The 13,760-nt window shown below is 38.5% G+C and overlaps 1 pseudogene; it reads left to right on the top strand.

Annotated features, from left to right (window-relative positions):
* Positions 1-307: 307 nt before the first annotated feature.
* LOC130025471 (olfactory receptor 52E2-like) lies at positions 308-11,899 on the top strand (annotated as a pseudogene).
* The last annotated feature ends 1,861 nt before the right edge of the window (positions 11,900-13,760 follow it).

Below are 13,760 nucleotides of genomic sequence, written 5' to 3'. Positions count from 1 at the left end.
CTAGTGGTTGAGCTAACCTAGGGAAGGTTCCATCTAAGAGGGTAGCTTATGGTTCCTATGGCATATGTAGTGGGAGAATATTTTGTGGCTACGTTAGTGGCCATGGCTCCAGAAGGGTCCCTAGCACTGGGCGCCGGGCTGTACCTGGTTGAATGAGGAGAGAATACCCGGAGACATTCAGCTTTGTTGCTGAGAGGTGGACCTCAGTTACCCGTCCCGCACAGATCAAGGGAGAAAACTGGCTGTTCTTGGGGATTGAACTATGGGATATGTATTGGAATTATATTTCATGGCTGTGTTAGCGGCCATGGCTCCGGAAAGGGCCCCAGGTGCTGGGCACCGGGCAATACCTGTTCGAATGAGGAGAGTGCCCAGAGCCGTTCAGCTTTGTTTCTGCGAGATGGGCCTAGGTTCCCGGTCCCACGCAGATCCAGGGGGAAAACCGGCTGTTCTAGGGGATCAGGCTAGCTGCGCATGCCCAGAAAGAGTCTCTGGCCCTGGGCACCAGCAGTACCTGTTCGAATGAGGAGAGTGCCCGGAGCCGTTCAGCTTTGTTTCCACGAGATCGCATATATATTCTTAATGTATCAAAATAAATTTCAAGAAAACCTGATTTATTTATAATAAATAAGTTTATTTATAATAAATAAACAATAATTAAACTTTATTTTAACATTAATATAGAAGATTTGACATTTTTTTTAAAAAATTTATTAGTGAAACACCATGAGATACAGTTGTAGACTTACAAATTTTTGTGCTTGGGTTTCAGTTATACAATGATTGAGTACCCATCCCTCCTCCAGTGCTCATTCTCCGCCACCAATGATCCTAGCATCCCTCCCACCCCCCCCATCCCACTCCTGTGACAGGGGTCTCTCCTTTTGGGTGCTGTGGTTTGCAAAAGAGGCACTGAGTGACTGTCATGTTCAGTCTATAGTCTATTTTCAGCATGCATCTCTCATCTTGGGAGGGTCCTCCCAACACCCTTTACTTGGTGCTCCCCTCTCTATCTGAGCTGCCTTCTCCCTCAGCATGTGCAGCTGGCGATCAAGCAATGGAGTGAACCTCCTGGTAATTATCTCGGCTATTCTTGGGTGTTAGTCTCCCAATTTATTGCTTTATATTCCCCAAATGAATGCAGTCTTTCTATGTCTATCCCTCTCTTTCTGCCTCATTTCACTTAGCATGATACTTTCCATGTAGTACCACTTGTATATCAATTTAATGACTTCATCTTTTCTAATAGCTGCATAGTACTCCATTGTGTAGATGTACCAAAGTTTCTTTAACCAGTCATCTGTTCTTGGGCACTTGGGTTTTTTTTTCCAGATTTTGGCTATTGCGAATAGTGCAGCAATGAACATAGTAGTGCAGATGTCATTTCGACTGTAGTTTTTTGCCTCCCCGGGATATATTCCCAGTAGTGGTATTGCGGGTCAAATGAGAGTTCAATTTCTAATTTTTTGAGAATCGTCCATACTGTTTTCCAAAAGGGCTGAACCAGTTGGCATTCCCACAGCAGTGAAGGAGGGTCCCTTTCTCGCCACATCCGCGCCAGCACCAGTTGCTTTTGTTCTATTGATGTGGGCCAGTCTCTGTGGTGTGAGATGATATCTCATTGTTGTTTTCATCTGCATCTCCCTGATGATTGGTGATGTAGAGCATTTTCTCATGTGCCTTTTAGCCATTTGGATTTCTTCTTTGGGTAAGTTTCTGTTCATTTCATCACCCCATTTTTGATGGGGTTAGATGTTTTCTTCTTGTAGAGTTCAACCAGTGCTTTGTATGTCCTTGATATCAACCCTTTATCAGATGCGTATTGGGTGAATATCCTTTCCCATTCTGTAGATTGTCTTTGTATTCTAGTCATTGTATCTTTTGAGGTGCAGAAGCTTCTTAATTTAAGATAGTCCCATTCGTTTATCTCTGTTTCCATTTGGTTGGTCAGTGGAGTGTCGTCTTTAAAGATAACATTAGCCTCAATATCCTGGAGGGTTTTGCCAACCTTGTCTTCAATGTATCTTATGGATTTTAGCCTGATGTTGAGATCTTTAATCCATTTTGATCTGACTTTTGTGCATGGTGTTAGGTCGAGGTCTAAGTCCATTTTTTTTTGCATGTGGTTGTACAGTTATGCCCGCACCATTTGTTGAAGAGGCTTTCCTTGTTCCATTTCACATTTCTTGCTACCTTATCAAAGATTAGATGTTCATACATTTGGGGTTGTGTCTATGAATATTCCACCCTGTTCAATTGGTCTGGTGCACTGACTTTGTTCCAGTTCCGTGCTGTTTTAATTATTACTGCTTTGTAGTAGAGTTTGAGGTTGGGGAGGGTAATGCCTCCCCATATCTTTTTCCCAAGAATTGCTTTAGCTATTTGTGGGCGTTTGTTGTTTTATATGAATTTCAGGAGTGCTTGATCTATTTCTTTGAAGAATTTCATGGGTATACTTATAGGGATCGTGTTGAATCTGTATAATGCTTTTGGAAGTATTGTCATTTTGACGATGTTGATTCTTCCTATCCATGAGCAGGGGATGTGTTTCCATTTCCTCGTGTCCTCTTTTATTTCATGGTGTAGTGTTTTGTAGAGATCTTTTACCTCTTTAGTTAAGTTGATCCTGAGGTATTTGATTTTCTGGGACAGAATTGTGAACGGGATTATTTTTTTCATGTCACTTTCCTCTGTCTCATTATTTGCATAGAGGAAGGCCATGGATTTTTGAGCATTGATTTTATAGCCTGCGACTTTACTGTACAAGGCTATTGTTTCTAGAAGTTTCTTGGAAGAGGATTTAGGATTCTCGAGATATAGTATCATATCATCTGCGAATAGTGAGAGCTTGATTTATTCCTTTTCTATCTGGATACCTTACTGTCTTTTTCTTGCCTAATAGCTATTTCAAGTACTCCTGTACTATGTTAAACAGAAGTGGTGATAGTGGGTATCCTTGTCTTGTCCCTGATCTTAGAGGAAAGGCCCTTAGTTTTTCCCCATTGAGAATAATGCTTGCCATGGGTTTGTCATAGATGGCTTTGACTATCTTGAGGAAAGTTACTTCAAAATCCATTTTGGTGAGAGTTTTCATCATAAATGGGTGCTGTATCTTATCGAAAGATTTTTCTGCATCTATTGATATGATCATATGGTTTTTATCTTTACTTTTGTTGATATGATGGATTATGCTGTTTGATTTCCAAATGTTAAACTATCCTTGCATCCCTGGGATGAATCCCACTTGGTCGTGGTGTATGATCTTTTTGATGAGTTGTTGGATTCTATTTGATAATATTTTGTTGGGGATCTTCGCATCTTTCTTCATCAGGGATATTAAAGGTAAAGGTAAAGGCCCTCCCATTGATCGTCGATTTGCTCGAGCGGGCCCAGTAACGTCTCCATTGGAGACTTTGTTGTTACTGTGTCTGGCATATCGAATACTCTCGGTAGCTTGCTGGGCTCTCTGAGAGGGGCGGAGGAATCGAACTCGGGTCGGCCATGTTGGCCGCTTGTAAGGCGAATGCCCTACCACTGTGCTATTGTTGGTGGTATCTTTGTTTGCTTTAGGTATTAGGGAGATATGTGCCTCATAGAAGCTGTTTGGGAGGGTTCCTGTTTTTTCAATTTCCTGGAAAAGCTTGAGGAGAAGTAGCAAAAGGTCTTCTTTGAATGTTTGGAAGAATTCATTAGTGAATCCATCTGGGCCTGGACTTTTGTTTTTGGGAAGACTTTAGATTACCGCTTCAATTTCCTTGATATGAATGGGTCTATTCAGGTATCCCAAGTCTTCCTGGTTCAGTCTTGGGAGATTATAGGAATCCAGGAATTTATCCATTTCTTCTAGGTTCTCTTGTTTCGTTGCACATAGACTCTCAAAGTAGTCTCTGATGATCTTTTGGATTCCATTGATTTCTGTTGTAATGTCCCCCTTTTCATTTCTGATTTGGTTTATTAGGGTTCTATCTCTTTCTTTGTGAGTCTTGCTAGTTTTTTATCAATCTTATTTATTTTCTCAAAGAACCAAGTCTTGGTTTCGTTGACCTTTCCGATTGTTTCTTTGGTTTCCATGTCGTTAATTTCTGCTCTAAGTTTTATTATTTCTTTCCTTCAACCAATTTTGGGTTCCTTTTTTTGGTCTTTTTCTAAAATCTTGAGCTGTGTGATTAGGTTATCTATGTAGGCCCTTTCTTCTTTCCTTAGGAATGCATGTAACGCTATAAATTTTCCTCTTAGCATGCCTTTAGCTGCGTCCCATAGGTTCTGGTAGCTCGTGTCTTCATTCTTGTTTGTTTTCAGGTATCTTTTGATTTCGTTTTTGACTTCCTTCCTGACCCAATCATTGTTCAACATTGAGTTGTTTAATTTCCAGGTGTTTGATTTGTTTTTCATTGTCTTTGTGTGATTCTTTTATCTTTTTTTTTTTTTTTTTGCTTTTTGGGTCACACCCAGCCATGTTCAAGGGTTACTTCTGGCTTTGCACTGAGGAATTACTCCTGGCGGTGCTTGGGGACCATATGGGATGCCAGGGATTGAACCCGGGTTGGCCGCATGCAAGGCAAACGCCCTACCCACTGTGCTATCGTTCCGGCCCTTACTTTTATCTTGAGTGCATCATGGTCTGAAAAGATTGTTGATACTACTTCTATCTTCCTGATTCTATTGATGTATGTTTTGTGGCCTAGCACGTGGTCTATTTTGGAGAATGTTCCGTGTGCACTGGAATAGAATGTGTATTCTTTCTTTTTGGGTGTAAAGCACCATATAGGTGTATTAGCCCTCTGTCTTCTAGTTCTTCCTTCAAAGCCAATGTTTCCTTGTTAAGTTTTGTTCTTGGTGATCTATACAGAGGTGATAAGACAATGTTGATGTCTCCAACTACTATTGTATTGCTACTTTGCTAGCAATACCTTCCTTAAAATCTGTTAGCTGTTGTTTTAAGTACTTAGCTGGTCCCTCATTAGGTGCGTATACATTTAAGAGTGTGATTTCTTCCTGTTGTATGTATCCCTTGATAAATAGAAAATGGCCATGGCTCTCCCTTCTAATCTTTTTCAACCTGAAATTTATGTTGCCGGATACTAGTATGGCCACCCCAGCTTTTTTGAGGGAGCTGTTTGCTTGCAGGATTGTTTTTCATCCTTTAACTTTGAGTCTGTGTTTGCTCAGATTGTTCAGATGAGTTTCTTGTAAACAGCAGAATACTGATTTCAGTTTCTGGATCCATTTTGCTACTCTGTGTCTCTTGATTGGTGCAGTTAGACTATTGATGTTGAGAGAGATTATTGTCATGGGGTTTTGTTCCATCTTTCTGTAGGGGTTGGTTGTGTTTGTAAGTGTTTTCCTTCTTATCTTACAGGAGCCTCTTTAATCCTTCTTTTAGATTTGGTTTTGAGTCTATGAAGTTCTTGAGCTGTTGCTTATCTACAAAATGGTGTATCGTTCCATTGAGTTTGAGTGAGAGTTTAGCTGGATAAAATATTCTTGGTGGGGCATTCATTTCATTGAGTTTTTTCATTATATCCCACCATTGCTTTCGGGCTTGGAGGGTTTCCTGTGAGGTCTGCTGTGAATCTAAGGGTGCTCCTTTGTATGTGATTTCCTTCTTTGATCTTGCTGCTTGTAGTATTGTGTCTCTGTCCACAGCATCCATCGTTCTGACTATGATATGCCTTGGAGTGTTTCTATTACGTCTCTTTTAGCTGGCACCCTTCTGGCTCCTTGAATCTGGACGTCTGCATTCTTTAACTCTGGAAATTTTTGGCAATGATTTCTTTGAGTATGGCTTTTTCATTGGGGTTTCCTCCGTCCTTCTGATACTCCAATGATTCTAATGTTGTTCCTTTTGGTGACATCCCCTAGGTCTCTGATTCTCCTTAGATCCATTTTGAGGTCTTTTCCCATTGCTTGTTGTTCCCTTTGGGATTTCTGTTGCTCATCTTCAAGCTCACTGATCCTGTCTTCAGCTGTATTCATCCTACTGCTAAGGGCACTTACTGAGTTTTTAATTTCGTCTACCGAATTCTTTATTTGTGACATTTATTTTTGTAGCTTTTTTATTTCTGCTGTCATTTCTTCCTTATTTTCTCGACTATCTGTTCTATTGTTTCTTTCATTTCTTCCTTTAGTTTTCTGGATATCTCCTCCATTGATTCTTTGTGATTCTTTGAGTAGATCCTTGAACATCCTCTGCATTTTGTCACAGAATTCTTTATTGGAGAGAGCATATTTGTGGATAACCCTGGTTGAGGATTTGGGACTCTTTTCTTCGTGTTCTCCTTGTAGTGGAGATTTTCGCTGTTTCTTCATGTTGTTTTGGTTGTCTAGTGGTCAAACCCTGAAATTCACCAGTACTGTTCCCTTTTATTGTATGAAAGGATTCTAGATAAGGCCAGTTGATGGTGGTCACTCTTTTCCCTTTCTAGAGTCTGACCATCCTCTCAGGCATTTTTCTTTGGCTTATGATGGGCATCTAGTGAAGCTTTGGAGGAGGTAGTCTTTTAATATTGGCTTGTACTGCTTCTTTGCTTACTGGTCTTTTGTTAGAATTGAAGTAGACCAGTGGATTATTGTTGTATTGTAGTTGAGGTGGCCAGAATTTTTTCCCCACAGATTTAGGTGATAAAGGCTGGGATGAAAATGCAGAATGCTGGGAGTGGGGAATATCATCGCGGCTGCCCACCAGCCCGGGAGAAGGCCATGCCCAACTTTGAGGAGGCCAAACTCACTTTTGAGGAGGCCACGCCCCTACAGTGGTGGCCACGACCCAGCCAGTCCAGATGCTAGTCCACAGACCTGTTTGGGAGGGGCATTGACTAGTTGGCCTGACTCTCACTGCAGAAGTGGAGGCAGATGCCCCAGACCAGGGTTCTGGCTGCCTGCAGTGGCTGGCTTTCAGGGTTCTGAGTTAGGGAGGGGAGTGGGCGACCGGTGAGTCTGTTTGGGAGGAGCAGCGACTAGTTGGGCTGGCGCTCGCTGCAGAAGTCAAATTTGACATTTTTAACATGCTGTCTTTTTAGCAATATAGATTCATAACATTTTAATAAATATTAAAATATCCTTTAATCTTTGAACAATCTTGAAAATATTTTTCTTTAAATATGAATAATTATACAACTTACAAATGACTTTGTTTGAATATTTGTTATATTTTATATGCATGTTTAGAGTACAAGTTTTACAGAAATTATGTATTGCTATCAAGTCCCATTATTTGGAGATTATATACCTATTAGTTGTTTACTCCTTAAAATTTATCCTATTCCAAAAGAAGGACTCATGACACATATACAGAGTTACTTGCAGGCATTCATTTATAAATAATAGTATGTCTGGTTGTGAATTCAAATTTAATTAATGATTAACCCTGGTTACATTTGTTCTTTTGAATGTGTGCCAGACTCTGTGGTGTGAGATGATATCTCATTGTTGTTTTGATTTGCATATCCCAGATGGCTAGCAATGTAAAGCATTTTTTCATGTGCCTTTTGGCCGTTTGTACTTATTTTTTCTCCCCATTTTTTGATGGGGTTGGAGGTTTCTTTCTTGAACAATTCTACTAGCGTCTTGTATATCCTGGATATTAATCCCTTATAAGATGGGACCCAGGTTCGATTCCTTCACTCCTTTCTGAGAATCTGGAAAGCTACCAAGAGTATCTCACCCACACGGCAAAGCCTGGCAAGCTACCTGTGATGTATTTGATATGCCAAACACAGTAACAAGTGTCACAATGGAGAAGGTACTGAGCCTGCTTGAGTAAATCAATGAACAATAGGAAGGCAGTGACAGTGATAAGATGGGTATTGGATAAATATTCTTTCCCATTTTATGGGCTCTTTCTGTATTTTGGTCACTTTATTTTGAAGGGCAGAAGCTTCTTAGTTTCATGTAGTCCCATTTGTTTATATCTGCTTCCACTTGCATGGTCAGTGTTATTTCATCCTTAAAGATGCTTTTAGCTTCAGTGTCGTGGAGAGTTCTGCCTACATTTTCCTCTGTACCTTATGGATTCATGTCTGATATTGAGGTCTTTAATAAACTTTGATCTGACTTTTGTGCCTGGCAATAGACAGAGGTCAGGGTTCAGTTTTTGCAGGTAGCTATCCAGTTTTCCCAGCACCACTTGTTGAAGAGGCTTTTCTTGTTCCAATTCATGTTCTTGTTCCTTTGTCAAAGATTAAATGGTCATGTATTTATGGGGTGTGACAGAATATTCAACTCTGTTCCATTGGTCTGTAGGTCGTTTCTAACCCAGTACCATGCTCTCTTAATTACTACTGCATTGTAGTACAGTTTGAAGTTGGGGAGGGTGATGCCACCCATATTCTTTTTCCCAAGAGTTGCTTTAGCTATTCGTGGTGGTTTATTGGCCCATATGAAATTCAGGCATGTTTTGTCTATTTCTTTGAAAAATATCATGGGTATCCTGATAGGGACCACATTGAAGCAGGCAATGCTGGCATGGATGTGGGCAAAAAGGGACTATCTTTCACAGTCGGTGGGAATGCCCACTAGTCCAGCCTTTCTGGAAAACAGTATGGACAGTCCTTCAAAAACTAGAAATTGAGCTTCCATATGACCCCGTAGTACCACTTCTCGGAATATATCCCGAGGATGCAAAAAAGCACAGTAGAAATGACATCTGTACCTATATGTTTAGTGCAGCACTGTTCACAATAACCAAAATCTGGAAACAACCCAAGTGCCCTAGAACAGATGACTGGTTAAAGAAACTTTGATACCTCTACACAGTTGAATATTATGCAACTTTCAGAAGAGATGAAGTTATGAACTTTGCTTATAAATGGATAGACCTGGAGAGTATCATGTTAAGTGAAATGAGTCAGAAAGAGAGGGACAGACATAGAAGAACTGCACTCATTTGTGAAGTATAAAACAACATGAGGCTGACACCTATGGATAGTAGATACACAGGACAAGTAGATTGCTCCATAACTGGAAGCCTTCCTCTTTGGCAAATGAGAGGAAGTAGTTGGAATAGAGAAGGGATCACTAAGAAAAAGATGGCTGGAGGAATTGGTCGGGGTGGGAGATGTGTGCAGAAAGTAGATAAAGGACCAAACATGATGGCCTCTTGGTATTTGTATTGCAAACCAAAATGCCCAAAAGTAGAGAGAGAATATGGTGAATAATGTCTGCCATGGAGGCAGGAGGAGGGTGGAAAAGGGGGGGGGTATACTGGGGACATTGGTGGTGGGGAATGTGCATTGGTGGAGGGATGGGTGTTTGATCATTGTGTGATTGTAACCCAAAAATGAAAGCTTGTAACTATCTCAAGGTGAATCAATAAAATTAAAAAAAAAGATTCACCCATCAAAGGAAGAGGCAACTTCTCTATTTGCATTATTTATTCTGAAAATTCCTTAGTGACAGTAGAATGTGATAAGCATTGAAAATGCTCAAAAATGGAACCTAGATATTGAAATCACAAAATAACTAATTTTAATAATTAAGTCACTAAGTTTTTATCTTGCGGCCACACTTACAGTGCTTACAGCTTCCTCCTGACTCTCTGCTTATATATCACCCCTGGCAGGGAAATATTGGAATGCTTGGGATAGAACCTAGGTCTACCCCTGTCCTTGTATTGTCTCTCTGGCTCCTAATATAACTAATTTTAAAGTACAGTAGATTGCATTGCTACGGGGTCAAGTGTATTTACAGTTACTTCTCTCAGGTCCAGAAAATGTCAAACCTTTTATTAATTTTTAACTTTTAAGTCTTTATATTTGAATTAATGGCAAGTTTTCTGACATACAATCTTACAGCACCACACTTTCCATCAGGAAGTCTGTTTTCCTTGTCTTAAGGTCCCCTCTCAACTACAGCACCCCCAACGACCACACCACTCCTGCCAGTTCAAACCCTTGGTAAACTCAGTCCTGTAAAGTCTCAAGTTCCTTCATCTGTGTCCATATATGATATAAAACTCTTTCTTCATGCTGAAAGTCTGACATAATTCAAAAGCCATTTAAATGTTAACCATACCACTGAGATAAATCATGCTCATCATTAATCATTAGGAAAAAATATAAATGGCTGCAATGTGTACATGAAGATAAGTGTATGGATAAGCATGTTTTCAATATCAATGATAACTTTCTTGTTGTACAAGGATTCTGTCAAACAAACGTTTAGAACACAAGTTATAAAAGTTCCAAAGTACTGACTTTTAATAATTTAAAGGCTGTGTAATAAATAATTTTTAAGATCTATGTCACAATTCATGTGTATTTAAGCAGAGGCATACATGAAACATATGCTTTTATATTTTATTATTTGTATTTAGATTTTACAAATTATAATTACAAATATTTTAATATTTGTATTTCTAAAGAATTGATATATATCTTATGTTAGTTGCAGGTATATAATACACTTAATTTATTGTATAGTGATCGTGAGAATACTAGTCAACATCAATTATCCTAGGTAGTTGTAGTGAAACTTTTCATATTATCAGATCAGTAAATGGTAATGATATAACAGACCACAAATTTTCATTGTTATACACATGTCTTCTACTTGGTTAATTTATTGCTTCTCTACATAAGTAACTACTGATGTTATTACAGAATATAATTATTTGAGTTGGGAGGTTAATTTTCCCATTATTTCAACTCATTTTTATTTTTTATTTATTTTTATTTATTTATTTTTATTTTAATGCATCACGATAAGATACAGTAAATTCTCCTAGTCTTCTCATTGCCTACTTACATCCTTGCTTTAGAAGTGAGTTTCTAATTGTATAATTTAAATGAGAAGCACAAAAGTGCTGATTTGTATGGGTTCTTAATTTCTTTAGGTTTAAAACATTTCAGTTTGATGTGAGGCCCTTCAGACACGCTAATAACTATCTGTAAGGGCCATGAACTTATGCATTTCCAAGCATGGTATCCTTTTCAATGATACTCACTTCTACCCTACCTCCTTTTTTCTGGGAATCTCAGGACTGCTAATACCCCAGATCTGGACTGGCATATCCTGTTGTGCTGTGTACACGATACACTCTGGAAAATTCCGTATTCACTATGTATTTCAGGCTGAGAGCAGCCTATCATGACCAATATTTTACTTTCTGGCCACATTGGCTAGCCTTGGCTTGGATCTCTCCACAACTATCATCCCTGAGATGCTTGGGATATTCTGGTTAAATCTGCCTTACCCAGATTTTTTTACATTCACAAATTCACACTTCTGGAATCAGCAGTACTTTTCAAGTGGCTTATGACCACTATGTGGCCATATGCAATCCAATTTGATACAGCACCGTTTTCACTAACAAAGTTGTTTTCTCTAATTGATCTTGCTATATCAGTGAGGACATTTATTTTTACCACTCCATTTGTATTTCTGATTTTGAAGTTGCCTTTCTATGGGAATCATGTCATTCTCCATAGCTGCTGTGAACATAGAGTCTTGCTCAACTCCCGTGCCAATATCAAGCTCAATATTATCTATTACTTATGTGTGATTTGGAATCTAGTGGTTGACATCATAACCATTGCCCTGTTTTATGTCACAATCCTCCATGATGTTTTTCATATTCCTTTTAATGAAACTTAACTCAAGTCCCTTAGCACATGTGTGTGTAATTCTTGCCTTCTACACACCAGCTCTCTTTTCATTTATGACACACCATTTACGCTGAAATGTCCCCCACTATTTTCACATTCTCCTGGCTAATCTTTATGTTGTGCCACCAATGCTTAACCCTGTCATGTATGGAGTCAGAACTAAACAGGTATATACCAGTTTGAAGAAAATATTGCTACAGAAGCAAGTAGTAGAAAAGGAGGACATTAGTAATCAATACCAATATATACACTTGTATCCTTACTCATATTTCAAAACCTGTATTATTCAGACATAGTTCTTATAATTTTAAATTATTTTAATTTTTATCTTTAATATAAAATAGCAACTATCTTGTATTCCCAGTGTAAAGTTAAGGATATAAAAGAAAATACAATATTACATATTAACATTACCATAATATTGGTTTAAATACCATTTTATTCTTTTTTTTTCTTTTTTGGGTCACACCCAGCAATGCTCATGGGTTACTCCTGGCTTTTCACTCAGAAATTACTCCTGGCGGTACTCAGGGGACCATATGGATTGCTGAGAATTGATCCTGGGTAGGCCGCGTGCAAGGCAAACACCCTACTCGCTGTGCTTTCACTCCAGTCCCCTAAATAGCATTTTAAAAGTTAAAATATAAACTTATTTCTCTCCTGAATAAAGTAAAGTATGCAAAAGGAACATACAATGCTGTTAATGATAAAATACCATGTACACAACACTTCAATACTACACCCCATGCCAGAGTGTCTGTTTTCCTCCACCATTGTTTCAGGGACTCTCCTTCTCTTCCTCCTCCCCACTTCAGTATCCCCCTCCACCCATTCCATATGGTCCCCTGAGCACTGTCAGGAGTAATTTCTGAGTGCAGAGCCAGGAATAACCCCTGTGCATCACCAGATGTGACCAAAAAAAATCCAAAAATAAATAAATAAATAAATAAATAAATAGAAATAATAAACACAGACTCTAAAATTACAAAATTTAGAACAACTACATATTTTTACACATGCTTACCCTTGTTTTAGCCATCCTATTTATGGAACATTCTTTAGATATTGTACTGAACAATATTTTTTCAAATGCACAAAATCAGTTTAGGTTAAATCCAAATAATTTTGGTTTTGGTTTGATTTTTATTCCCATTGTTTGAGTCAAACAGCCAGTGATGCTGAGGGGTTACTACTGGCTTATGCTCTGCCTCATATAAACCAAGCACCTTATGTCTGTACCACCTTTCTGACTTTAAAGTCATATGGTTTTACTAGTGCTATATGCTGTTTCATAATATGATTATATTATTTCTTTAAACTTCATTATGAGTCTTTATCCCAAATAGATTTAATATTTTTTGCCTCCTTCCTACCCCACTTCTTTCTCTTTTCCCATCACTGCAAAATGAGAATGTGCTGGGAACTGGGAAACAGCACACTCACATTTCTGAGTGCGTGGATGGATTCCTGTCTCTGATTTTCTGTCCTATTCAGTCGTTATGTGAATGCTGCATTTTTTTGTTTGTTTGTTTGGGAGGAGTTTTCAATAGAAATTTCACTGGGGTCAGTTTTGTAAAGGATACAGGGTGTTTCAGTACTCAAGTTTCTAAACTGGCCCAGAAATTAGGTAGAAACGGAAGTCATAACTTCTAAAGATAAAAGGTAGAAAAGAAGGCTAATATTTTACTTATACATGAGTCTAGCGTACCTTTTGTAGAGTAATGTTTTGTTAATGTTTTGTTAATGCACACATGATTTATGAAGCCCCTTTCCACAGTTTGAGAGGTGGTGAAGTTCTTATGCTCAAAAAACAAGAGGGATTTCAGGTTTTCTTCTTTTGTTTTTCTTCCTTCCTTTGCTTTGCTGAATTAATCCATTTATCATGCCTATTTTTAAACTTAGATATAGCCATTCGTTATTCCAACTTATCTCAGTTTTGGTTTATGATCTGACTGAATTATGAGTTATACCCGACAGGAAAAAAACAAGAGGCTTTGTAATTAAATCTTGTAATATCACTAATAACTTTATTTTTATTTTTTTGAATATTGAAATTATATTTTAGGCATGGGATTTGTAGGTTATATATTGCAAAATGATCACCATTCCAAGTCTAGTATCCGTCACCATATTTAATTATACTTGTTGTCCTTGTTA

This window comes from Sorex fumeus, unplaced genomic scaffold, assembly GCF_029834395.1.
Source record: "Sorex fumeus unplaced genomic scaffold, SorFum_2.1 ptg000030l, whole genome shotgun sequence".
In the NCBI taxonomy this organism is placed as follows: Eukaryota; Metazoa; Chordata; class Mammalia; order Eulipotyphla; family Soricidae; genus Sorex; species Sorex fumeus.
Note: the sequence above shows the minus strand (reverse complement) of the source record. Positions and strands in the feature narration are given on the sequence as shown.